This window comes from Chroicocephalus ridibundus, chromosome 2, assembly GCF_963924245.1.
Source record: "Chroicocephalus ridibundus chromosome 2, bChrRid1.1, whole genome shotgun sequence".
NCBI classification, from domain to species: Eukaryota; Metazoa; Chordata; class Aves; order Charadriiformes; family Laridae; genus Chroicocephalus; species Chroicocephalus ridibundus.
Genome location: NC_086285.1, coordinates 39169859 through 39194576, shown reverse-complemented (window position 1 = coordinate 39194576; position 24718 = coordinate 39169859). Strand labels below are relative to the sequence as shown.

Below are 24718 nucleotides of genomic sequence, written 5' to 3'. Positions count from 1 at the left end.
CTGGCATTACAAAAGTGCCCTGTACTTGGTGATGGGTTACATTCCCAGAGTGCTCAGGACTCTCACCAGGATGGTGCTGCCTCAGGCTGTAGACATCAAAGCAGTATCCTCTGTACACTCATTTGGCACTATTTGGTTGGCTATAGGAAGGTTACACGCTCACGTATGACTCTTCCAGGCACTTTTGGAAAAGTCTTCACGGGATATTTCCAGCCAGGTTTTGCTTTGAAAGCTGCTGGAGAGCACTGGCTTTCACAGATTTATACAGCTTTGAGTCATTTGCCTGTTTAAATATCGCATCCAGTGCAATGCTGTAAACAAGTGAGCAAACAGCCACATAACTATGGTTCCCAGGAGAGAACGATCTGTTAAAAGGGAAAAGTGCTTGTTTGTTCACAGCTGAATTACTAATATTCCTATAAATTGCTTCTTTAGGGTTGTGTAACATGTTTGGGAATGTGGCAATAAGAGATGTTGAAATGGGGAACAGACTTAGAGGAGTAGAAATGGAAGGAAGCCAAGCCAAAATACACAGCAAGCCTTTTCCAGAGACAGGTCAGCAGTGATCCAAGTGTATTCCCACAAAATGGAAGTTCAGAAGGGAACCGTAAGCAGTGGAAAATATTACACGCTCAACTTTTGTTACGAACTTCAGTCTCTCTGAGTTCACTGCAGAAAAAATGTTCCTAGAGTTTAAAGCCCCTTCTTACTCTTTTGTTTTCTTTTCCCTGTTTCTTCTCCTATGCTTAAATATTTCTGGGTTAGGGAGGCTAAAACTAGGAGAAAAAAATTAACTGTTTTTCTAACATAGGAAACCTTAACAATAAAAATACTTGGGAGCTTTTCCTTTATAGCATTTTTCAGGACAAAACATTCATTCCTCCTTAGGAGGAAGGCAGCTCAAAGGAGAAAAGTTTTGTGGAGCAGGTTTCCACTTGGCTTTTATCTTTATTTTAAGCTTGAAAATTACTTGCTGCTTTGCTGCTTTCTACCATCTTTGCTGATAAAGACACCATCCCTCTCTAAAAACAGCTGCCCATACAGGGCCAGGCAACACCTCTGCAAATGGCGGTGCGGAAACCACCTGGCCTGAAATCATTATTTGTTCTCAGCGGAACGTTTTCTCAGCGGAGCATCATGCAAACAGTAAGACAGTCTAGGTGTAGGTTTTACACTCACAACTCAGACTGGCTGTTCCCATGTATACTTGGGAAGTTTACTGGGTAGTTGCTGTTTCTATTTCAGACCCAGAGAAGGGCATACGTACCCCCAAAAGCTCAAGCACTGCATCAAATGTACGTGCTGGCCTAATAAAACCTGTTACAGCCTGGCCTATTCTTCTTATATCTTGCTTGAGATGGGCTACCTCTTGTCAGCCAGCCAACCATCTGGTGATAATCTTTCAGCAGAAGGTGGGACGGTTTTGTTTGCTTTATTTGTGTGTATATATATAGCTTGCCTGTTATCTTTATTTTGAGTTCTTTAGTGTCCTTGTGGCTGCATGTTATTGCAGCTAGGGGATAGTATCAGTGATGACTTACAGCGATCCCCTGTGCTTGCACAGTCCTGTAAGCTGTTTTCTGTGAGTAGGTCCCCATGAAGAAGACTTTGGGATGTTTATTAATATTTAGCTTGTCTTTCATTGTAAAACTATTGTTTGCTGTGTGCATATCTGGTACCAGTGTGTTGGTATCTAATCACAAACTAGATGCAAACCGTGCTTTTCTTTTGTTTGGAAGCAGACAAGACTCATTAGGAAAGATCAGAGAACAGCCTGCTCTACAGCTCTGACACTACAAAGAGAAAAGACAACCTGGTAGTACTAACAGCACCAAACTTCTGGCACTGATTATGCTCCTGAGTCAGGAACTAGACTTCTTAACATTATTAATGGAGAGAGACAGAGATGCTTCCTCTATTGAGAAGGGGATTTATAGCAGAAGTGTAATTGAGATAAACTGGCTGACCCTAGGGAGGTGCATCTGTCTCTCTCTCTCACTATTACCTACAGAGAATCTAAAAGACTTGTGGTAGGTATCAGCAGTTAGGTCATATGAATATCCACCTCTGCCTCAATTTCTCTGTTAATAAGGAAATCCTGTATCACACTCGTTTGTGGAGTTTTATTACTGCTCTCCAGAAAGCAGACTAGACACCTTTATGGGTTGTCCCTGCTCATGATCTCCCAAAAAGAAAGAGGTCAGAAAGCCTTCTCCCCTTTATGCCATCTGTGGCTGGTCAAGTTGCCCATCTCTGCTTTCCTATCTCAGCGATCAGTTATTTTGTTGTCCCAGACACACGGTTGCATGTTGTACGCTTATTAAAGTGCTTCCAGGCTGGAAGCTTCTGTGCCTACTTTATACTGAAATTGAAGTAAAAGAGGGTAAGAAACGTCTTCCTAAGGCTGATCTGAACAATCCTGGAAATTCAGCAGATCTGAAACTTGAGACAGGGAAACTGCCTCTGCAGGCCAGTCGTATCGAGATGGTCAGCCATGTTAGTGCCCTGGTCCCTCTTCTGCTACCACAGGGGGTCTGAGATCAAACTCAGTTTCCTGATTCATAAAGACCTAAATAACAGGATTTAACAACTGCCAAATTCATCCTGCCTGAGACTTAACCGAGTCCTTTCCCACCCTGTCCTTTAGTGGTTATTGTACAACTTCTCTCTGCAGGATTTTTCCTCGTGGAATTAGGTGTGTGACACCCTATTGCTTGGATGGCTGCTCAGCCATGCTGAGAATGTGGGAACCGTGACTCCTTGCAGTGACATCTCTTTCCACGCTGCTGCCACGAGGAACCTGTTTTTAACCTTGGTAGAAAGCTCCTCTTCTCCCAACCGTGTGAATTCAACTTTTTACTGGTGTAGCTGGCTTACAGTTATGGCTTTCTATACCTCTTGGCTATGTTTTTTTTCACTATTCCTTAAAGTTTGATCTATTCCTGCTTTTAAATGACATGTTGCTAGTGTTCAGTGTGTGATGTGACCATAGGTGTTAGAGATGTGTTTTCCTGAAAGACACATACCAAGAAGGACTTGTTATTTGCCTATTTGAATTACACACCCTGGGGTCTCTAGCTGCTCTGGAGAGCAGCTTTCCAGCTGCACGCTGAGTCCATCATCCTACCACCTCTTCCAAGGAGAGAGAGATGAGCCGTCATTAGAGCTCATGGAGAAGTGAACTCTCTCTCTTTTGGAGAAGCCAGATTGTTTCAAAAGCAAAAACGTACAGTTAGGGTGAAAAGCCTGCAATTCTATTTCATGGAATGGCAAGTGGAGAAAAGCATTAATTTAGATTTGTTTTTATGGTGCTGATCAAAATATTTTGGAATAGTATGTTGTACAGGGTAGGAATACTTTGTTCTAGCTCAGGTCAAAATGAGCCCGTGCCCCCTCTGCTGTTGCAGTGCCTCTTGAAATTTACAGTTTGATGGTCTCGTGCTTCAATTCCACGTAAGCATTGCTCATCGACTGACCTGCATTTCTTCTGCTAACCCACCATCAAAATTCCCATGAAATGCAGCATTGATCTGACCACAGTTTGTTGGTAAAATATATTGGAGTAAAATGGGAACTAATGCCTCAAACTGCAGCTCCCCGAGCCTTAAAAAAACAGAAACACCAAACAGTTTAATTCAAAAACTCAGAGATGTATGATTTAAGTCAGCTTACCCCTTAAGATTTTTCTTTTAGTTTTCCCACAGATAAAAGGGAAAAAAAAGAAAGAGGAAGGTGTCTTTCATATGGTGGGAATTATTTTAGATGAAAAACTGTTGATGAAATAATCTCTCTTCAGCTGTGCAACCACTCATCAAGCATCTTGTGTCTAAAATGCCTTCAGTTTGGAATTCAGACTTGCTTTCAGCTCATAAGTATTCATCACTACTTTTTTAATTTATTTTTTTTGGTAGCCTACAGCCTTGCTAACCTCCTTGTTATGGAGGATCCAAAAATGGCTGTTTACGGCAGAACACGCTGCCAAAAGAGATCACGAGAGATCACCACAGCTGACTTTTTTTGTTGTTGTTTTTGTGAGTTGGGGAAGACCTTCAAAAAGTAACAGCTTCCTGAAATCTTTCTCATAGACCTTAAAACAAAAAATAACAAAACAGCTCTTAAGTAAAAAAAAAAAAAAAGGTGCCCCACAGGTGTGCGTGAGTATTTATAATATGGAAAAAGAACTAAGTATGCTCTCACAGGTCACGTTAAAAGAAAAAAAGTGAGTAAAAACTGGTTAACATGTAGATTCACCTTCACTTTATTTTTGACTGTGGATCCCACCCCTGGTAACACATGCAGCTCATGGACTACAAATGATATGTACTGGGTGTTCATGTGGAAAATCTGTACGGCCAAAGCATCCCGACAAACCACAGTTCCTGCTGGGTGAGTTAAGAGTCTGTCTTGAGGGAATGAGGGATTCAAAACTCCCCATGCAGGTGAGTGTAAATCTCTTCCTCCTTTCATGGTTTTAGCTTTGCTGGTGGTTTTAATTTCCATTTACAACCATTCATTGGAATGAAATGAGAGTCTTGAGGTGCTGCTGCATGGTTCATTAACCCCAGGGTTTCTGACAGGCTCTTTCCTTGCTGTGGTTTCTCTGGCTAGCTCTGCTCACTGGAATGATCCTGAACCTGCTGCCACTCTCACCCTCATCCACGGTGTAAAGAGAAGGTGCAGCAGGTGTCAGTTTGCCTTGGGAGCAATATCTCATGGCTTCTGAGTCATGCGCTAAAGCCCAAAGGTGCTTTTCTTGCATCATTTTCCCCTGTACCAAGCCTTTTCCCAAAGCAGGAACTCTAGGCACATAAAGCTTGAGATTTTTATTTACTTTTTCATAATAGTAATGTGTTGAAAGTGTTTCTGCATTATGTAATCATATAATTCTGTTTTCTTAAAAAAAAAAAGAAGCCTAGAAACTAGAACCCTGAATGCTGTGGTGAATTTATCCGTTGAAAATTAGTACAGCCCATAAGGAGGAGATGGGATGATGATTGGTTAAAATTAGTCTCCCTCTGAGCTTCTGGCAAAGGATTGCAAAGTGTAATTTATGCAGCAGGCTTTCTAATCCACCAGGCTTCAATAACGTAGTAAAAATATATTAGCAATGTAGATACATGTGGCTGAGGTTAACTGCCGCTGTTGAATTTTTCCAAAGGAAAAAAAATCCCTTTTGCTCCAGCAAACTATGAAGGTCGTCTTAAGGATGAAGTCCACAGCAGGTATTTCAGCTTGATCTACTGATCCTTTGGGAAAAAGCTTTTGTCTTCAGGAGCCAACAGAAAACTGCCACAAGCACCTTGAATGTCTAGTGAAGACAAAACCTGAATCTGGTCTGAGATGCTGGAGTATTGTTGCCTGCAGGCAGCGGGCCTCATGTCTTTGTTATTGTAGGCTGTAAAGCACAAACATCTGGCCTGTGTAGGCAGACATGGAACAGCGCTGGTGCCAGGACCTCTCCATGGCTTGTGGGACCGGGCCTGACCTAGCGAGGAGATGTATTACCTCATTGTGCTGGGCAGCCAGGTACAGTCAAAAAATTACAAACTTCAACCCATATAAGGCTTTTAACAATTCACAAAAATGGCTGAGTGGTTGAACCAGACTGGTTGAAATTGCCTCAGTGGACTTTAACTCTTACAAAGCATAAAATGCCTGGCAGCTGATGCTGGGTGACGCTGCCAGGTCCCATGGCTGGTAGAGGATGGGACCCGTTTGACAGCCCTCTGGGGGTCCCCTCAGTACAGCCTCGCAGGCGGAGCTGCTCCTTGGTTTGCTCACGTGTGGTGAGCCCACATGGTTGCCCAGAGCCCGTCTGCCTCATAAGGTGGCAGCCGCTGCCAGGGCCGTTTGCCCACGTTACTGCAGGCTTGGGGCCATTTGAGGATGGACGGTGTAACTCTGCATAAAGTCCTTCCTATGGGGCTGGGATGCCATATGTGGTTGCTGGCAACCACTTCACATGCCAAACAAAATTCCTCAGCAGCAGCAAACAGAAAGTTACCACAGCAGGCCATATATCCAGATATACAGGAATATGTACTTTACAAGCACTACATGAGGCTGACAGAGTGAAGTTTTAGAGCTGAGAGGTATTCCTGTTAGCTGAAACAAGAGGCAAACTTGTGTTCTGTGCAAGGCTTCTATTTTTGGAGGGCAATCATTCATTTTATTTAAAAAAAAATAATTTTGCTCAGCCCCATGTTTTGCGTACTGGAAATGGCTCAGCAATCTAAGCATTATCCATGCAAACCTCCACAGAAGTAAAACTTGATAACTATGAAGGCTCAAGGCTTTGTTCTACCCAGAATAAGTTGTCTTTGTGCTGCTGAAGTCAGTAACACTATACACTTGCACATCTGCTGAGCATCTTGTCCACAAGTATTTGCAATAAGCTGGCAGTGATATTTATTTCATAGAACGAGATGTATTTTTTTTAATTCCTCTTCATATCATCCACGATACAGAGTTCAAGAACTGCTTCTCATCCTCAGTGTCTGAGTCTGGGCTCTCATGAGAGCTGCCCATGAATGTGACCAGAGAATTGGGCTTCTGACCAATAAAGATAATATTTTGGAAAAGGACGTATCAGGCAATGTAAACTGCCCTCACAAGGAAAGTTTACACGTCTAAAATGCCTAATGCTTTTTAATCTTCTGCCTCTCCATGTACTGCCAACTTTCTCCAAGAGAATCAAGCTTTCTAAGCCATCCTTTCCGACTGGAAATTATTCTTGCGTATCTAGCCAGGAAGACAGACTATATAGTTGCTGGCCTGTCTCAAATGGATATATCAGGTAATTATTAGGCTCTGTAAACAATTCACAATCAGCTGAAAGATTTGTTTTAATTGTATGCATGACAAATGATTACATTAAACTTTAATCTATTTCTAGCGGTTTCATAAGCAGCAGAGGAGCTAACAGTAAATACATAATGAATTGTTTTAAATCCTACAATCCTGAAGTTTGTGAAGAACTCCATTTTCCTTTACTTCCCAGATCCTTCTCTTTCTAGACCTGAATAAAACATCATACACCAAGGTGATTGTGATTGCACTCAGTTAGGAAGCAATACTAAAAAAGCGTGCTAGATTTTCTTCATTCCACCTACATTTAACTACCATTCCCAGATATACATTTTTTTTCTCCTCCTTTGGCTCACACTGCCTTTCTGCTGGGGTTTATGGAGCTCCTTTAGAAATTAGCCTGTGCTACAGTTGTCACAGAAATGCTTTCTCTCCCTAAATTCATGGTTTGCTCATTTTTTTTAGCATGGAAAAATGTGTGCATGCCTGGGGACTCACAAAAACCCAGGGCATCTCATTGTATGTTCCTCTGCTCCTGTCACCGAGGCACAGAATTTAAATGCTGGCTATATGGTTTTTACTCTGTGAAACCTTCAGTGCCACACTGACTTTCACCTCAATCTCATCTGGTTTAAGTGGTTTGGGTTTTTTTTCTGCAACTTCTCTGTGCCTCAAGTGCTTGTTTAGTTTCCTCTGAAAAGCTGCCCCAATTCCCACAGTGCCTTTTGGAAGCTAAAACCCAAGGCCGTGCAGGAGTTAAAATACAGAGCTCTGTGCTGTACTCAGGACCATAGCAATCAACCCACAGAAGCAGCTTCATTAGAGATGGGTGCCTCTGGGATGAGGACTGTGTTTTTCATACTATATATGTGCATAGGCTTATGCCTGTAACACTTTTATTTTATCTCACCTTCTCCTTGTATTTGCAAGAACTTACAATACTCTTATTTTTAACGTCAGTGGCCTATTTCTAATACTTTTATTATATAGGATTTCAACAGGTGATAGTCCCAGGTGTGTTGCCCTGCAGGTTAATACCCCCTACCTATGCAAACTTAACTTATTAGGTTTTTAAAATGTCATTTTAACAATATTGACACCGTTTTCCATAAGACAGCTTAATTGTAGTTCCCTGGTTATGAAGTAATGTCATTCAAATCACAGCTGTCACAAAACATAATAATCAAATTGTGATCCAATGTGTCATTACCCTCAGCGAGTTTGCCATAGGTATTAAATATAGAGGTTATTAATGAGATCATATATTATATTCTTTGAGGAGATCTGGATAGTGACAGGAAGACTCTCAGCCTGTCTCCTATGAAGACAGGCTGAGAGAGTTGGGGTTGTTCAGCCTGGAGAAGAGAAGGCTCCAGGGAGACCTTATAGCTGCCTCCCAGATCTGAAGGGGGCCTATAAGAAAGCTGGGGAGGGGCTGTTTGCAAGGGCATGTAGCGATAGGACGAGGGGCAATGGCTTTAAACTAGAGCAGGGGAGGTTTAGATTAGACATTAGGAAGAAGTTCTTTACAATGAGGGTGGTGAGACACTGGAACAAGTTGCCCAGAGAGGTGGTGGAGGCCCCGTGCCTGGAGACATTCAAGGCCAGGCTTGATGAGGCTCTGAGCAATCTGATCTAGTTGAAGATGTCTCTGCTTACTGCAGGGGGGTTGGACTAGATCTTTAAAAGTCCCTTCCAACCCAACATGTTCTATGATTATATGACTCTAGGAGTAATGCAGAACTACTACCCAGAGTCAACAACAACAAATACTCCCAGGCCAAGCTTGTACCGTGGATTTAACGTTTGCTTGCACGTATTTGCGTATGCAATTTCAGACTGTTTTCATTCTGCCTTTTCTGTCATAAGTTTTAAACGATGTTTATTTTTTTTAAGAGGTTTTCTAATATTAAAAACAGACAGTAATGGAGTGCCTATGGTATTTCTTTACATGCTGGCAGTTTGTCTCTTCCTTTGGTGTACTCTTGCGCACACTGAGTTTTATATCCATGTGGAGCTTGGTCTGACTGCAGGCTGCTGCCAGAAGAGGCAGTCCCACCGCCCCTCCATCCCCTGTTGTGCACAGCCTGGTTATGGTAAAAGGCTGTTAAATGTCTGGTCAAGGCAGGAACTGGTTCAGTGAAGGGATTCAACTCCAGACAGATCCCCTGCACCACCAGCAAGTGGCTCTGGGGGAGATGAGCAAGCTGGACTGGTGGAGCTGGACCAATGCATGGGAGGACGGCAGATGCTGCAGTTCCCAAAGGGGGCTGACCTTCCCCTCTTGGTGGCTGCCCACAATTACAGCACGTCAGCTTTCACGCAGAGCTGTACTCTATTTTCTTCCTCTTTATGGAAACATTTCCCCTTTTCAAGGTTTTCTCATCCTCTGCACTATAAAGTCTTTAAATGATATATATGGTCTGCTGCGTTTTCAACCCAAGAACAGGTATTCCATTTCCATAGGCAATTGCAAACTTTTTTATTTATCAAGGCTTTATTTTTCCTTACTGGGAATAATCTGCCCTGTGCATGCCTTAAGTTTTACCCATCTGTATTCCACATGAGTCAACTTTCTCTGCAAAATCTTTATTTTAGATTCAGATGTCACATTAATCAGTGTAGTCATGTCCTGTTCGTAATAATCATCTCATCTAAATCCAACGTAATATTCCAGTCAGTGGTTGTATCTAGCTCTTGAATTCTGATACTTTTTCCTTTCCGAAGCCGAAATTTCTTTTATTTGGAATATGTGTGCTTTGCACTGGTCTTAGGTATAGTCTTTTCCTTTTCACAGACTGGTGTAAAAATGTCTGGTTTTCCTGCAGACAGAGAAGTTTTTTCCAAGAGTGGGACACTCTGCATGTCTGTGCTTGCTCCCATGTGTGCTTCTTACCTCCTGCAAGGTTGGGCTCTTCACAGACTTTGTAGAATAAGCACGCTGAGTTGCCTGTGCTACTATCTGACTGAGGGTCTTCTCACCAAGATCTGATGGGATCCAATGGGTACATTCTGTACATCCAGTTCATCTTGATGTTTCTTCTAGGTTTAAATCCAGCAAGTTTCAAAAAGTTCTGGAATTCTGATCCCCATTGGAACAGTGACATGACTAAAAGACTTCATAAGCAGTCCATAACAAAGTGACTGCACAACCGACATCCTTCATTTCTCTGTGAAGTTGTAGCTACTAAAAGTCTCTCTAATGCCTAAGAGACACAAAACCTACAAAACTATGGCTACTTCATGCTGTTTTGTTTGGTTGTGGGGTGTTTGGGGTTTTCTTTGGAAGTCACTACCCTGTCATGAAAAGAATGTGTCCCTGTTCAAAGCTTCTTTATTTGTTATGTTCCTGGAAATTTCAGGATGCAAAAGAGTCCATGTTCCTTGCACATTGTGGGTTTTTTTCCTTTGGTTTCTCTCTTTTAAAAGGCTTTTTTCTATCTCTAGCTACTAGGCAACATGGTTAGGTGCCAGCTAACAAGAAGTGAGCACCAGAACTTATGACTTAGAGGGACTGTTGATGTAACTAAGAAAGATTAAAATAAGGTGGGTGAAAGGGAAAGTAGAGCATATCTGCCTTCGAAGGCTTCAAAGCTCTATGAGTAACTAAACTGAGTCTTCTAGACTGCTGCATTTCAGCCCAAGCCCTAAAGGCTGGATAGGGTTACAACTTCTAAAAGAGTTTGGTAGCTCTGCTATTGATTTGTGGAGGTGAAAAGCCAAAAATTTGCTTATGTTTGCCTCTAAACTTGCAGGCATCTGATTAGCTTTCTAGGAATGGGTGTCACAGCTTTTCTTAAGGACGAAATAAAAACTGAGAAAAGATTTCATTGTTCAGCTCCCTCTACCAGCACTCACATGGCTGGTGCCCATGCCTATTACTATATATTATGACTTTTAAAAGTGACTTGAAACTAATAAAAATAGAGGTAGTTTCTATAAAGTGGTGCTCTCTTGCTTTTCCACTGAACAGGCCCAAAAATGCTTTGGCTCATGTTAGATAACGCAGTGAAAGAGAAAATGCTTTTTCTTTGATCTGTAGAGTTTGAACTGCAATGTAAACCAGATGGAAAAATCCCAGCAGATAATTTTCCCTTCCTTTGACCATTGAGGGCCATCAATCCAATCGCATGAGCTCAGAGAGCCCTTGAACAGCTATAGCGTATTTACAAAATGAGCTGGACTGGGAATTTTATTGTTTGAACACAGTGGCTGCATGGAAATAATTTAATGATATACCTATCATATTGTCTAAGGAAAGGCTGAATTGTATAAAAGACCTTTCACTCTAACATGGATCTGAGACAGGGTGAGTGGGGCCAGGAAATAAGGAAATTTGTGGAATTCGTAGTTTGACATGCTTTATTTTTAGTTGCCCTAAACACTATAGGCAGCTCAGTGCTTCAATATCTGCTGTACTTCATAATTTTGTCTTACTCTACTGCAAACAATTTTAATAAAATGTGTATTAAATTAATCCCAGTTTTACCGAAACAGTTTCAAAAGAACATAAAACAAATTGTAAACTGAAGTGGAACAATCCTGAAATACAATAAGCTTGTAACAGGCTGTTTATCAGACACATATGTTCCACCTTTAGGTTTTATGTGCTGAATAGATTTCATACAGATAGATCTATGCTGCAGAAAAAATACTGGTAGAGAAACAAAAACATACCGATATGTAAACAGGCTATGTGAATGCTTACATCATCTAATGAGCGTTCTTGAAATTGTCTCCATTTGTTCACTGGCATTTACTTTTTACTTTGGTAGTACTTTAGCTATTTAGGTATACTTCTACTGCACTGCTGCTAAAATCTGTAGCAGTGTTCTCACCGTGAGTCTCCAGTCAACAACGAAGAGCAAAGTCTCAGATTGCTTTGGTTGTGTCCAGGATCTCTCGTAAACCCCTTCCGCCTCATCAGACAGCAGCATCCTAAAATTAGGCCCTGCTGAGGTACTTATACAGGATGGCACATCATGAGACCCACAAGGAAAGTTTAGGAAAGACAATTTTATGGAAAACTTTTCTATAAAGGGGTACTTGCTTCAAAGCTGTTGATGCCTGCTCTGTCTCTGTTGTAGCTGTCTAGCCACACCTGTAATTTTCTGATTAAAGATTCAGCCCATAAAGGCATTGGCTCCATCTCAGTAGCAGGTACAGATTTCCATTGGTCTCAGTAGTGATCAGCAAAGGGTCACCTCTGTTTTAACAGATGAAAGTAGGGAGACTGTAGACTCATGCTGCTGCAACTCTGCTGTTTTTGATGGATTTATTGCAACGCTGGCACAAACCAGCATTGGAAAAGATCCAGGGCCAGACATGATCCCGTGGGGTGAAAATACTTCAGTTCGATCAAACATTTTCTGTGGTATGGCTGTTTGTTGGCAACACAGAGACTTCAAATCTTGGAGAGGTGATCACAGGCAGGCAGATGTATTACATTATAGAAACTGCCACGCTTGGCACTTCAGCGTGGTGTCGTCTTTACAGGAAGAAAAAAATCTTTGCTTTGATAAAGCGTTCTGATTCAAATTCTGTAGAAAGCTTGTTCACCTGGAATGGCTGCTGCATGCCCTGGTGTTAAACTTGCCACTGCAGGGAGAGCTGCATTCCCTCATATAAGCCTATTAGATAACTCATCTGCCTTTAAAGTGATTTTGGCATTTATCTTGGAGACTCATTTGATTATGTGAACACAGGCATTCTTAATCCTGTCATTCTTAGCTCTTCAAAATTCTTGTTACTTTGTGGATTGCAGAATTTGACCTTTTTCATTAAGAAATTAATTTCATCCTGCCTAGATCCTAATAGATATTTAAGAGAGCAGTGTGTATTCCAGTAAACCCCGTTCTGCTTAAATAGATGCAAATGACTCTCTAGCAGGTGGCTTAGTGATCCAGTACAGCCAACATTTGCATACCTATTTTGAGCTAAGTTACTGTTTCGTGACTGCTCTTGTCCTTGCAAGTGAGTTACAGTTTTAAAGATGCTGCATACAAACGCAGGACTTTGTTCTTAAATCGTTCCAGCCAACTGGTTTATTAGCTTGAGGAAAAACTTCAGCAGCTTGCTCAGTCCTTTGGAGCACAAAAACCTGAGACTGAAATGGAGAAGTTTTCCAAAGAAAACCATGGATAAAGCTTAGAGCTTAAAAATAAGAAGTTTAGGCCAGTATTCGTTATTGAATAGATGAGGGATACCACCAACTCACTGGAAGAGGAGGCAACTGCCTTGTGTCTAGTTATCTTATGAAAGATATAGGCTCATATGTCTGCCTGGCAAGACAAAATTAGTTTTGAATAATAGGAAAGGATTCAAAATAAGGATAATTTCAATTTCTGCAATTGTTACCATAAGACTGAATTACAACTTGAGAAGTGCTTTGCCCAGGTGTTTAAATGAAAAAGATGTTACGCCTACAAGTAGTTTTTCCCTGTTGGGGCTACGTGGAAAAATCTCAGTTTGTTGATTAATTTTTCTCTTGCAAAATCCAGGTATTCACAGGTTCATGGTGAAGAAAACCAGGTAGCAGTTCTACAGGGCTAAAAGAAGAACTTCAAGCATTTCAACTTGACTGCCAAAGAAGCTAAAGAGAGGAGACAGATGTGCACCATGAACAAAACAGTAAGGTTTCTCATACTCTCTCACCTTTTTTTTCAGGAAATATTTTATTCTGTTATTTCTCCATTCTTCTTGTTCAGATCTGCACAATTTAAACCCTACTGCAGACCAGGTTTTGTACTCAGCAGGGTTATGAACGTCACGATCAGACAGTGGTTTTGAGGTTTGTCCAAAAGCTTTTGGTGGCTTTTTTTTTCAAGGTTATAAAGCTATAGTACATGACAATTCATTGGAGACTGAGGTTTTTGCTGAAGTCCCAGACTGTATTGCAGTTCAGCCCAGGGAGGCTTTGAGATTAGTCACCACATCTTTGCTACTTCCTTTCTGTCAACACCGAGTCCCTAAACTGCAGTTCATCTCTTACCCTTCCCATTGCTGCAGTTGTTGGGCACAAAATTCAATGGGCAATTATAAGGGGACAGTTCAACGAGGGGTAGCGGTTGCCACAAGTTCCTCTCCATTGCATTTCAGTTTGCTCCCTTGTTCGGGTAAGGATAAAGATGTTAAAGTATGGCGAAGAGACGTGGATTCTTCTTCTATCTCTGTCGCCAAAGTGTTGCATGGTTTTGGGGAAGTCACTCCACTCTCTGTGCTGCCCTGTTATTGCTTACAAAGTGGGAATGCTGGCTTCCGCTTTCCATTGTGGAGTGCATTGAAAACCACAGACATTAGTTTCTGTATGAGAGCCCTGGATGAACAGATTTTCTGCTTTGCATTGTGTAATGCGATGGTCTTAATAATTCTGCTTATTAAGACAGAAATGAAAAGAAGGAAGGAAGGAAGGTAAAGGTAGGTCATGCTTCACAGCAGTCTTCTCTACTGAAACGTCTGCTCTCCAAGATCTGCCTCCAGCACAATGCAACTACCTATAAAGAAGATCCGGCCAATGTAATTTGAAATTCTCAGTTGTTTTGAAACAGCTGTAATATATGATGTTAAGATGTAGGTAGCTCTAACCAGTCTCAGAGTATTTACATGCTCCCAAGGTGCGTGTGCTTCTGACTAGCTATAGTGTACTTAGGGGAAGGATTTGTCATCCAGGGAGATTTGTTTGTAGACGTGGTGCTTGAAATGAATGCGTTCCATGTCATGATTCAAATTATGGGCCTTCTGCCACAAAGAATTTGTGCTGTCCCTCTCCTCCCTGGCCTGCCCCCCGCTGAAACTTTTGAGTTTCACCTGTTCAACAGGATGATCAACGAGATGATGTCTAAGACCCTCTCAAGGGTAGGATATACAAGTGTGTTAAGTATTTTGTAAAGCATCTAATAGAGTACCTGAGGCAAAATCAGTGTGTAGAATAATTTTAGCAAACATGAAGATAGTAAAGTTCAAAGTTAAGCTTCCAAAAGGCATTTAGTGGTGGGAAGGTGGGCTGAGGTTGGGGGTCTATTGACAAATTCTTCCTCTTACTGAAGTCCTAGAAGAAATAGAGGTGGATTTGGGGAATCTCTTTTTCTATTTGAAGATCCATTTGTGTTTTGCTGCAGCTTAAACAGTGAGAAAATACTTACGCCACCAATACTCTGAATATATTGGCTCTAGTGCTGAATCATAATGTATTTTTCATATTTCATCTGGTCTCTTCTGTTGCATCCATGGCCTTTTTTTTATTCTTTAAGCAACCATGAATAGGGAGCTTGTATTTTTCCCTATATTCTTTATTTCCCAGGCTCCCTCACAAGTTTGCCAAGCGTTCAAGAAAACAATTCACTGCTTAGGGTACTTTATTCCTGCTTCAGTTTCTCTTGGTCGTCTTTCCCTCCTCAGGATTGAAGTAATCTCTGTCTTTTTTTTTGGTTCTCTCTTTTTCAACCCTAATGTGCATTTTATGACTTTGTCCTTTCTTTTGGCAAGTTAGCGGTAGGTGGATTTTGGAACACTTCTGCTTGAGTGTTAATTGTCCTTCACAAATTAGCCAAGGTCACTGGCTTTTGAATCGGTCCAATCTGCAGAAACAAGCACCAGGGCCAGGAGTAAAAATGAAACGAAAAGCTTCCCTTGGCATGGTAATTGTCTAATATACAAGCAGGTGTAATATTTGGAGTATAAGTCAGTGGTGTGGTCTATTATATATTGATTCAAGAGAAGGCTTCAAAATATATAAAGACATAAATCTTTCTTGGAAAAATCACATTTTTCTTTGGTATTCAGTTACCTGCATTTACCTGCATCTCAACTGTCAAGTCTATCTTGGTCTATTCTATAGCTTGTAACGTAACTGCAACATAAAGGCCGATTGTAGTGCTGTTGGTGCTGGTCAAATACAGAACAAAAAATCTTCTTGCTTCAAAAACTTTAAAATCTATTCTTTTCAAAAGTTATATAATGAGTTACTGGTGTTTTTTTCCAATAAAGTACAGTGTAAGTGGTTAAGAAACAACAGAAATGCATCTGTAGTGAGTGCTTGAGAGGCAAGAAAATTGTATACAGCAGGATGTCCCAGCCTGTATGTGTATAAGCCTACCACTCCAAGCAGATCCTTTAAAATCAATGCAGTTCATGAGTATAGATCTACATATCTAGGTGTTAAACAGCACAGTTTTCTCAGCAGATCTCTTCTTTCCAAAAAATACCCTTATTTTGAAGCTCATTTTTTTGAATAGCGTTTTTTCAGAGTAATTTTTTTAAAAGTGTTTGGATAATGTTAGAAAGTAGCTGAAAGTGCATGTTTTTTCCTATCTGTAATAGGTGTTATTGTAATTTTGAGGTGTAAGCAAACACCTGTCCTAAGAAGAAAGTTACAAGAAGCTGAAGACAAGGAAATTCCAAATGAATGTCTTAGCTCAGTCCTAGCCATAAATAGAGGAAACAGATAGTATGCAAAAGCCATCTTAAAATTAAATTAAATACATGTGAACATGTGTGTCCATTAAGTAGATATTTATACACATTTATAATGTTATTTTTTTACATGTGTTAATGATTCAAGCATGTAATTGAAAGCCATGCCATAAGACTTTCTAAGATCTAAGTGACTTAGATCTCATTTTCAACAATAATATTCGCACTCATGAGCCTTTATTTCCTTGAAAGTTAATGGAGCATACAGTCCTAGATGTTTGGAGCATTCGCGTTTGCAAAGGGAATTTTTTATTCCTACTTGTTTAAATGCTATTTAAAAATGATTGGTGCATCAAAATGTACATGCATGAAGCAACATTAAGATCGTCTTTTAACTGAGCATAATTTCCAGCCTTGCTGCCTCCATGTATCAGTGGCACAAAGCAACCTTAACACAGCAAAGACTAGGGGGCTTCATCTCTTGGGTCCATCCCTTAGGCTGGGAGGCAAATTAGATGTCGGGAGCCACAAATCTCCTGGAACCCGGTGGAAATGCTGCAGCTGCGTGATGGTGACACCTTTGCTGGTATGCTTTGTCCTTTGTCAGGACAAAGTCATTCAGGAAATATTATGGAGGGACTGTGAGCCAGAGTTTGTTTGTCTGTTTCTGCTCTGGTGGCTTCACTGAGAGCTCCTTGAAGAACAAGCCCATGGAGCGGGGCTGCCTGGTGGTTTCTTTTCCAAACTATGCCCTGCTTATAGTTTCCTTTTACTTCCTCTGAATAAGTATGAAGGGCATATCCCATTCTTGACTTCTATGAGAAATGTTAGCAATAAGGTTTAGAAAATACGGGTGCTAAGGCCCTTAACAGATTATCCCCTAATCACCAGGTTCATTTGGGAAAAATGAGAGCATGGAAACCCTGCTCAGAAATACCTACTGCTGCATGGATTGCTCCGCAAAGTGCACCCAGTCAGTGCCAATACGCTTTCTGTGGGAGGGCACCCCGCCTTGGAAAGTCATGCGTAAGGCCAGTCCTCTGAAGGGCTAGTCACAAATATTCCCACTGCGCAAAAGGCTTTGTGATCCCACTGTGCACCAGGGAAGACCAGGGCAGGGTTGGTATCATTGCAATTTAAAATACCAGTAGGCTGTGCCCACAGCAACAATTGATAAAATTATTGTGATGTCCATCCTCCCTACTTTTACACACAGGATTGTGGCAATAACAAGGAGGAGATGGTTCAGACACGTGTCTGCCTGATGGCTTGGGAATGCAGAGCTGCTGCACCACCGCAGCCCTGACCACAGCATCAGCCTAAAAGAGATTTTGGCACAGCGCCTGCCACATTGTCTCTCTCCCATATGGCACAAGAACCCCACGCAGTCCCTTCTGGACAGCACCAGGCTCGCCAGTGCCTGGGATGTGTGTGCCAAGAGCATGAGACTCCACCAGCTCCGCTCTGCTTCAGGAACAGAGCAACAGAGAACTGATCAAACTGCAGGAGGGGCAGGCATTGGTACCTTGTTCATCAAGTCCACGTAAACTGAATGAAAAAGAACCACCAATGAGAAGATGTGACACACCTTTCTACCTTGACTGTGGTCTTTCTGCCAGATTTCAACTTCCTGCTCTGAACCTTCCCACTGATGTTCATGAGTGGCTAGGGAAACCTGCCTTTATCGCTAGTTTTTGTTCTGGAAAGCATCAGATCTTTCGGGGATATTTCCTGATCAACCTCAGGCAGACAAAGAGCATGGAAGATTTCAGCCCTTAAAAGTTAAAGGTCTGACAAAGTTACAAGCAACTGGAAATGGTGGGTATGATGGAAAGTATTAGCCTGGTGTAACAATGGATGGAGCAGTAGCAACACCTATAATTAAAATTGTAAGTGACAAAACAGAAAGGAAAACTACGTTCCAAGGGATTTAAAAGGATTTTTTAAAGCTGGGCCAGATTGTCCCCTCCCGTGTTAAACCCCACAGGAGGGAATTTCTGCTTGGAAACTGCTCCGTGGTGATCTGCAGGCCTCTCCCAAACCGACTCATCCCAGAGGCAGGATCTCTCTTTCTGCTCTCCAAAGGGTGCAGATTTTCCCTTCTGAGTGGGCACACAGATGCCTGAGTTAACTTGTTTCAGGTCCTGCCCTAAGTGTCTTTCTCACCTCTCACCTCACCCCTACCCCCAGTCAGCCTGTTTTCTTTGGAGACACCCTCGTAGTTGTCTTGGTTTGTTGGGAACAGTCTCCAGAATGGAAAAGGGAGAGATATGGAAACTATGCAGCCTCCGGCCCCTGGGCTGCACAGGTTATACTGAGAGGGAAAGGGACAGCAGAGATGGGTAAAAAGTGGATCTGGCTTGGATGCAAGGAAGCATCTGCACAGTGTGAAGAATGCTAAAACCTGGCTGCTGGCTTGCTGTTTTCTGAAAATATTGCAACTGCCCTTCTGAGGTTGCTAAAAAAAACCTAAATAAACCAGCACTATGCTATATTAACATTTTTTTCTTTTTTATGGTATGATATTTTTAATACAACTTTTGGCAGCACGTGCTGAGAAGCAGAGATTTTCACTGAAATGTGGGACTTCAGGAGAAAGTCTGTTTGTCCCAAAGTGGCATGTTGTTTCATGACCTTTCACAGATGTTTCATGAATTTGTCATCCTGAGCAACAGAATTGCTTTTGTTAGGATGTAGAAATAGCTCTGTACTTGCAGAGCTGTTGGTGACATGACTCACGGTCCCACTGCATAGGCTTGGACTAGTGCAATAGCTGGATAGAGGGAGAGATATTATTTTTTTTTGCAGTCTGTTTTGGTAACAAAGCAGAGAAATTGCACTAACCTTTGCTTTCTCCCGCTCCAACCAGTGGTAAAAGTCTTAAATATATTAATAAGAAAAATGAGCGATGATCTGTAGTAAGGATTTATTACTTTACCAGTTACTTGAATTTCTTCCTTAAGATTACACAAGGGGCAACTACAGGGTTTTTTTCTCATTCATAGAGCAGGGTCTAGGCAAAACCAGGTAACAAAGAGCAAAGCTCAAAACAAATGACGACAGCATGAAATAATCTGCCTTCAGTCACTGAAGAGTCCTCACAAAATCATCTAGTTTATCAAGAAAGCAGAGTCTGGGATTTATTATCTAACAAATGTTTATATTTTTAATATCCAGTGAGTGTTTTTCAGATACATGACCTAGAAAATGAGGGAAACATTCCTTCAAGCACTTGCTGAAACTCCCTCTGGACATTATGGAGCCACCTCTATCCTCTCCTTAATGACAGCAGGCACCCTTTAAGCCAGCCAGCTGAGATATTTAGAAGTGCCTCTCTTGGCTCTTCAGGTTTCAGGACAGAAATAAAGAGCAGGTCAAGCTACTCTTCTGGACTGCAGAAACCTTGCCGAGGACAAAGAGTTGGGTACAAGACTAGCGGGTGGAGGGACGTCTTTGGACCAGACTGAACAGTCCTGGCCAGTGCAGGTGCAGTGACAGTACAGCGAGGGAGAGACAAGCTTCCCTCCAGGGGAAAAGTTACCCCGTCCTTGCTGTGAAAGACACAGTTTTAGTCCTACCCAGGGGCAAGGCAGCTCTGATGCTAACAGCTCCACCACCTTCCCAGCTGTGTCCTTTTTTATCACCCCTGGGTCCCTGCTAGCTCCCCCTTTTCTCTTAGTCTGCATTTTGGGTAGGGCTGGGGATGTGGCAGTCATTGTCACCTGCAGAATGAGCAACTAGCAATAGGCCTAAGGAGTCTTCCTGTAGCTACCCTCCGTGCTTTTGTGCCATTTTGAGCTAGGAAGGTGTATTAACTAGTTGATGCTCCCAATAAGAAGTAAGTCCTATTTTGCCCCTGCATATTACTGAGAGAAGGGAGTGATCGTGGAGTTTCTGGACTGTAAGTGGGGGCAAAACTTTCCCTGAGGCCCCCTGCAGCAGTGATTCACGTGGCAGGAGGTGCTTGGCTCAGCCCTTGCCGTCCTGGCCAAGTTTGCAGGTTGCCATCAGAGGTTGTGCCTCATGTCGGGAAAGGAAACCTCAGACTCAGCCTGTACAAGTCCTCAAGGAGACTCAGCCTCCTGCCCCATAGCGTCCTTTTCAGAGAGCCATTTCTCAGGCCTGCCCTAGTTTTTCCTGGGGCTGCCCTGCTCTTGGTTCCTGGGACGAGAGAAAGAAAAGCAGTGAGACAGGAGTGTGAAGTCAAGTGGGATTGAAATATGGTGTTTGTAATTATGGGGGAAACCTCTAAAAAGCTGGATTACAGCATATAAATTTCGGTGCTTCCATCCCTCTTTTGTATTGACGTAATTTTTAAGAATTAAACCTGATACTCAATACAGAACTAATTAGTGTGTCAGAGCAGGAACTGAGCTGCAAACCAACAAGCATGTCGTAAATATTCAGCTACTCCCAGGAACTTGAGTGAGGGGAAGGGGTTGCTCCACAAGAAGACTGGCAGCGACTGCAGCATAGCCATGAGCATGGAGGGCACCTCTGTGTGTCCCAGACAGGAGGTGGTGGGGTGTCACAGCTCTGTGAGATGAGGGGTGTCACTGGGGGAACTTGCTGGGTGGGTCCCTGACCCCTCCCAGGAAATCTGTGCCTGGTACCTATGCAAGGGTGACCAGTACACCACTTCACATGGACATTATGGAGACTCGTCACAGCTACTTCTGTTTGCTACCCCAGGCACTAGCTCAGTTCTTGATAGTCAGAATTAAGGCTGGCCTACAAAGCTCTCTGCCTCCACAGCCACTAGTAACAGCCCATCTATATTGAATTGCCTGAAATTTATGTGGCGTGGATGGTGGCATGTTGGTGCTCTTACTTTGGTAGCCAAGAACATCGTGTATTTTACAGTTCATTTACAATCTCTGAGGTAACTAATGCTAATTTATGTCCTTCCACTGTGAAATCCTAGTCTTGTGGTGTCAAAATGACAGGCCGGCTCCCAGGATGCTATTAGGACCAGACACGAGGACAGCCAGCTTGCCACAATGCATGTCTCTCACTCACCTTTACAACGTCCCTACAGGGCAAAGAACAAAACCTATTCATAGCCTGCCCCTCAAACCTTTTCATAGAATCATTTAAGTTGGAAAAGACCCTTGGGATCATCGAGTCCAACCATCAACTCCACTCTACAAAGTTCTCCCCTACACCATATCCCCTAACACCACATCTAAATGAGTCTTAAACACATTCAGGAATGGTGACTCCACCACCTCCCTGGGCAGGCTATTCCACTGTCTAACCACTCTTTCTGTGAAGAATTTTTTCCTAATGTCCAGCCTAAACCTACCCTGTTGCAGCTTGAAGCCATTCCCTCTTGTTCTATCACTAATTACCTGTGAGAAGAGACCAGCACCAGCATCTCTACAGTGTACTTTCAAGTAGTTGGAGAGAGTGTTGAGGTCTCCCCTCAGCCTCCTCTTCCTCAAACTAAACAGTCCCAGCTCCTTCAATCGCTCCTCATAAGATTTATTCTCTAGGCCCTTCACCAGCTTCGTTGCCCTCCTCTGCCCTCGCTCCAGCACCTCCATCTCTCTCTCATATTGAGGTGCTCAGAACTGGACACAATACTCAAGGTGTGGCCTCACCAGTGCTGAGTACAGGGGGACAATCACCTCCCTCCTTCTGCTGGTCACACTATTTCTAATACAAGCCAGGATGCCATTGGCTTTCTTGGCCACCTGGGCACACTGCTGGCTCATGTTCAGCCGCTTGTCCATTAGAACCCCCAGGTCCTTTTCTGCCAGGCAGCTCTCCAGCCACACTTCCCCAAGCCTGTAGTGATGCATGGGGTTGTTGTGGCCCAAGTGCAGGACCCGGCACTTGGCCTTGTTGAAGCTCATACTGTTAACGTTGGCCCATCAATCCAATCTATCCAAGTCCCTCTGTAGAGCCTCCCTATCCTCATGCAGATCAACACTCCTGCTTAACTTGGTGTCATCTGCGAATTTACTGATGATACACTCTCTGTCCTTATCAAGGTCATCAATAAAGATGTTAAACAGAAATGGTCCCAACACTGAGTCCTTCCTAACAGAGGCAGTGTGGCAAGGAAAGCAATGGCTGTAGGAACCCCATCAGTGGCTGTCAGACTCTCAGTTGCAGAGTCCAGCCTCTCTGGTATCACCAGCAGAAGTTAGAGTGCACTAGTCAGCCTGGTGGCCTTTTGAGGAGAGATGCCTCCTGAGAGCAGGGTGGACCCTTTTCACCCCTGCTGCCCATAAGGACTCACCAGTCAATCCTTGGAGCTGCTTGCGTGGCAGCCGCACCAGATGACCAAGGCTCCTAGTTTGGGAAACTTGGGTGGTGGATGTCTGGAACCATTTTTAGCTGCTTTGTTATGCTACATTCCCCTTGTAGCATAGCCATGAGCACTCAGGCAGCATTGTGCTTGAAGGAATTTTTAATCTAGTCCAGCTAAGATAAATCTCTGGGGCTTTCCCCCTTGGCAGTTTGTATTGCTGTGTGAATAGGCAGTTAAGAAAACATAAATACATAAAGCAAGCCATAGGAACTGCCACGGTAGGTCAAACAAAAGTCCTTCTGTTGCAAGCAAAGCAAAGATACTGAGAGGCATACAGCGGTGTTCCTCATGGTACGCACTCCATCTTTCTGGCCACCAAGCTGCGTAGGGACGTCCTGTTCCAGTCAGACTGCAGCCTGCACCTCCTGGCACTGCTTTGGTTGTCCATAACGTTGTCATTACTGCAGCTCCTGGGACTGCAAGTACGGATGAATGCTTTGCTGTGTTTATCAGTAGAAAGACCACTGGAGGCAGTTTTGCCTGTGAGCTTGGCATGCGGGTGCCATTCTCTGCTGCAGGGAAAAGATGGGAAGAGTCAGAGTTAGCAGAAAGAATAGAAAAGTCATAGGGAATGAAACTGAAAAAAATGTATCAACTTAATTTTGCATCTGTTCTTACTTATGGACTACGCTCTTGTGTTGACTGGTTACCTCGGATTCAACATTCAAATGTAACGTGAATTATTTTTAACTTCAGCCTGGTAAATATCAACTATCTGCGGCTCAAACTGCATTAGCAGATAAGTTGCCAGGCTAAAGTGAATTCATTAACCAGCAACAGTAAAAACATTTACAGGACAGGAATCATGAGAGGAGGAGGGAGTTAAGACATCCCAAAGTGCAAGAAAACACACGCTGGTATTTCCCCAGTAGAAAAATTAGTCAACAGGACTATGAATTCCTGAACTTCTTTGTGTCCCCTCAGCTTGGCCTCCCTGATTGTAAGCTGGAAGAAGGCTCCATCCGAGCAGGCTGAAAACATCTGCTGCACAATAGAAGCTTTTCCCTGCACATCCACCCACCTCCGTTTTCCCGATTGCTGGGCTTATATGAACAAGCTGTCAGTGCAGCTCCTTTTCAGGCAGTCTCTGCCCATCAATACTTTATTGACAAAGCATCTGCATGTCCTACATGCCCAGACATTTGGGTGAATGTCACGTGGCAGGTATGATTCTAAGTCACCGAGTCTTTTGCCCATAGTACATCCTTCACACTCAAAAGCATTCTGCAAGTCAAAATAGGCAGTCCCAGAGACATGTCCCTTTTCATAATCTAAATGTTCTGTAACATGCTTTTTTAATTAGACAGTAAAGAAAACTAAATGATTCCTTCCTTCCCACTCATATGGTTCTCTTTAGAGCCACCTTCTTCCCACCATTCCCCCTCCTCCTCCTCTTCCTCCAAAACAAAGAAATATTCCTTGTTTTGCTCATGACGCCATTTCCAGGAGTGCTGCCTGCTTCCCGAAAGCAGCACTGCCCCTCTATTCCCATATTTCAGACTCGAGAGATGGACTAGCTGTGTGAGACCTTTCAAACAGATTTTTTTTTCCAGGACAAAGAGCAGGATTTGCATTGTTCCTCATACTTTCTGCTGCCAGTGGGCTTTGCAGGGTCTCCAGGAGGTGCGATGGCAGGCCAGGGCACCTCAAAGAGCTTGTGGTTTCGTTTGCATCTTGCTACAAATGTGACGGTACCAATTCTGGGTCGCTTCCTATGCCCACCCTGCCATCTCAGCTGTGCTTCATGGAGATGTTATCATGGATTTTTCTGTCAACTACACAAAGAGTTTCCATAATTTGCTTTTCTTAGGGCAAAAGTACAGCTGAAGATCCTAGCTCAGAAATAAAATGTTTCTTGGTTACCTTAGGTGGGCCCAGTGGTTCAGAGTTGGTTCCCCAGTTGATGGTTTTTCTCAGTTAGATTTGTTTAAAAATGAATGGTGTAAGATCAGTTACCATCTGGCAACTAAAGCCCTTGGGGAAGTCCGCTCCTGTAATCAATGAGAAAGCAGAGCCCGAATTAAAAAATGGGAGTGGAACTGTGCATGTAAATGTAAGAAAAGGGACAGGTAGATAAACGGAAAAGAAATGCCTCTTGTGAAAAGAGAAAAATTTTACTTCCTCCGAGAAAACCTTGAGAGGTGGGATAGATGTGCTTGGGCTCAGCCTCACACAGATGGA

At 42.8% G+C, this 24718-nt stretch overlaps 1 long non-coding RNA gene across 4 annotated transcripts in view; it reads left to right on the top strand.

Annotated features, from left to right (window-relative positions):
- LOC134511342 (uncharacterized) overlaps positions 1 to 24718 on the top strand; it is an 83450-nt gene that overhangs the window by 10523 nt on the left and 48209 nt on the right. For 2 of the 4 annotated variants that reach the window (XR_010069861.1, XR_010069858.1), the window contains exons 1-2: positions 12988 to 13203; positions 13308 to 13437. This is a non-coding gene — a long non-coding RNA (uncharacterized LOC134511342). Of the gene's footprint in view, positions 1 to 4399; positions 4440 to 12987; positions 13204 to 13307; positions 13438 to 24718 lie in introns of those variants that run through there. The other 2 variants (XR_010069860.1, XR_010069859.1) reach the window with 2 other exon arrangements.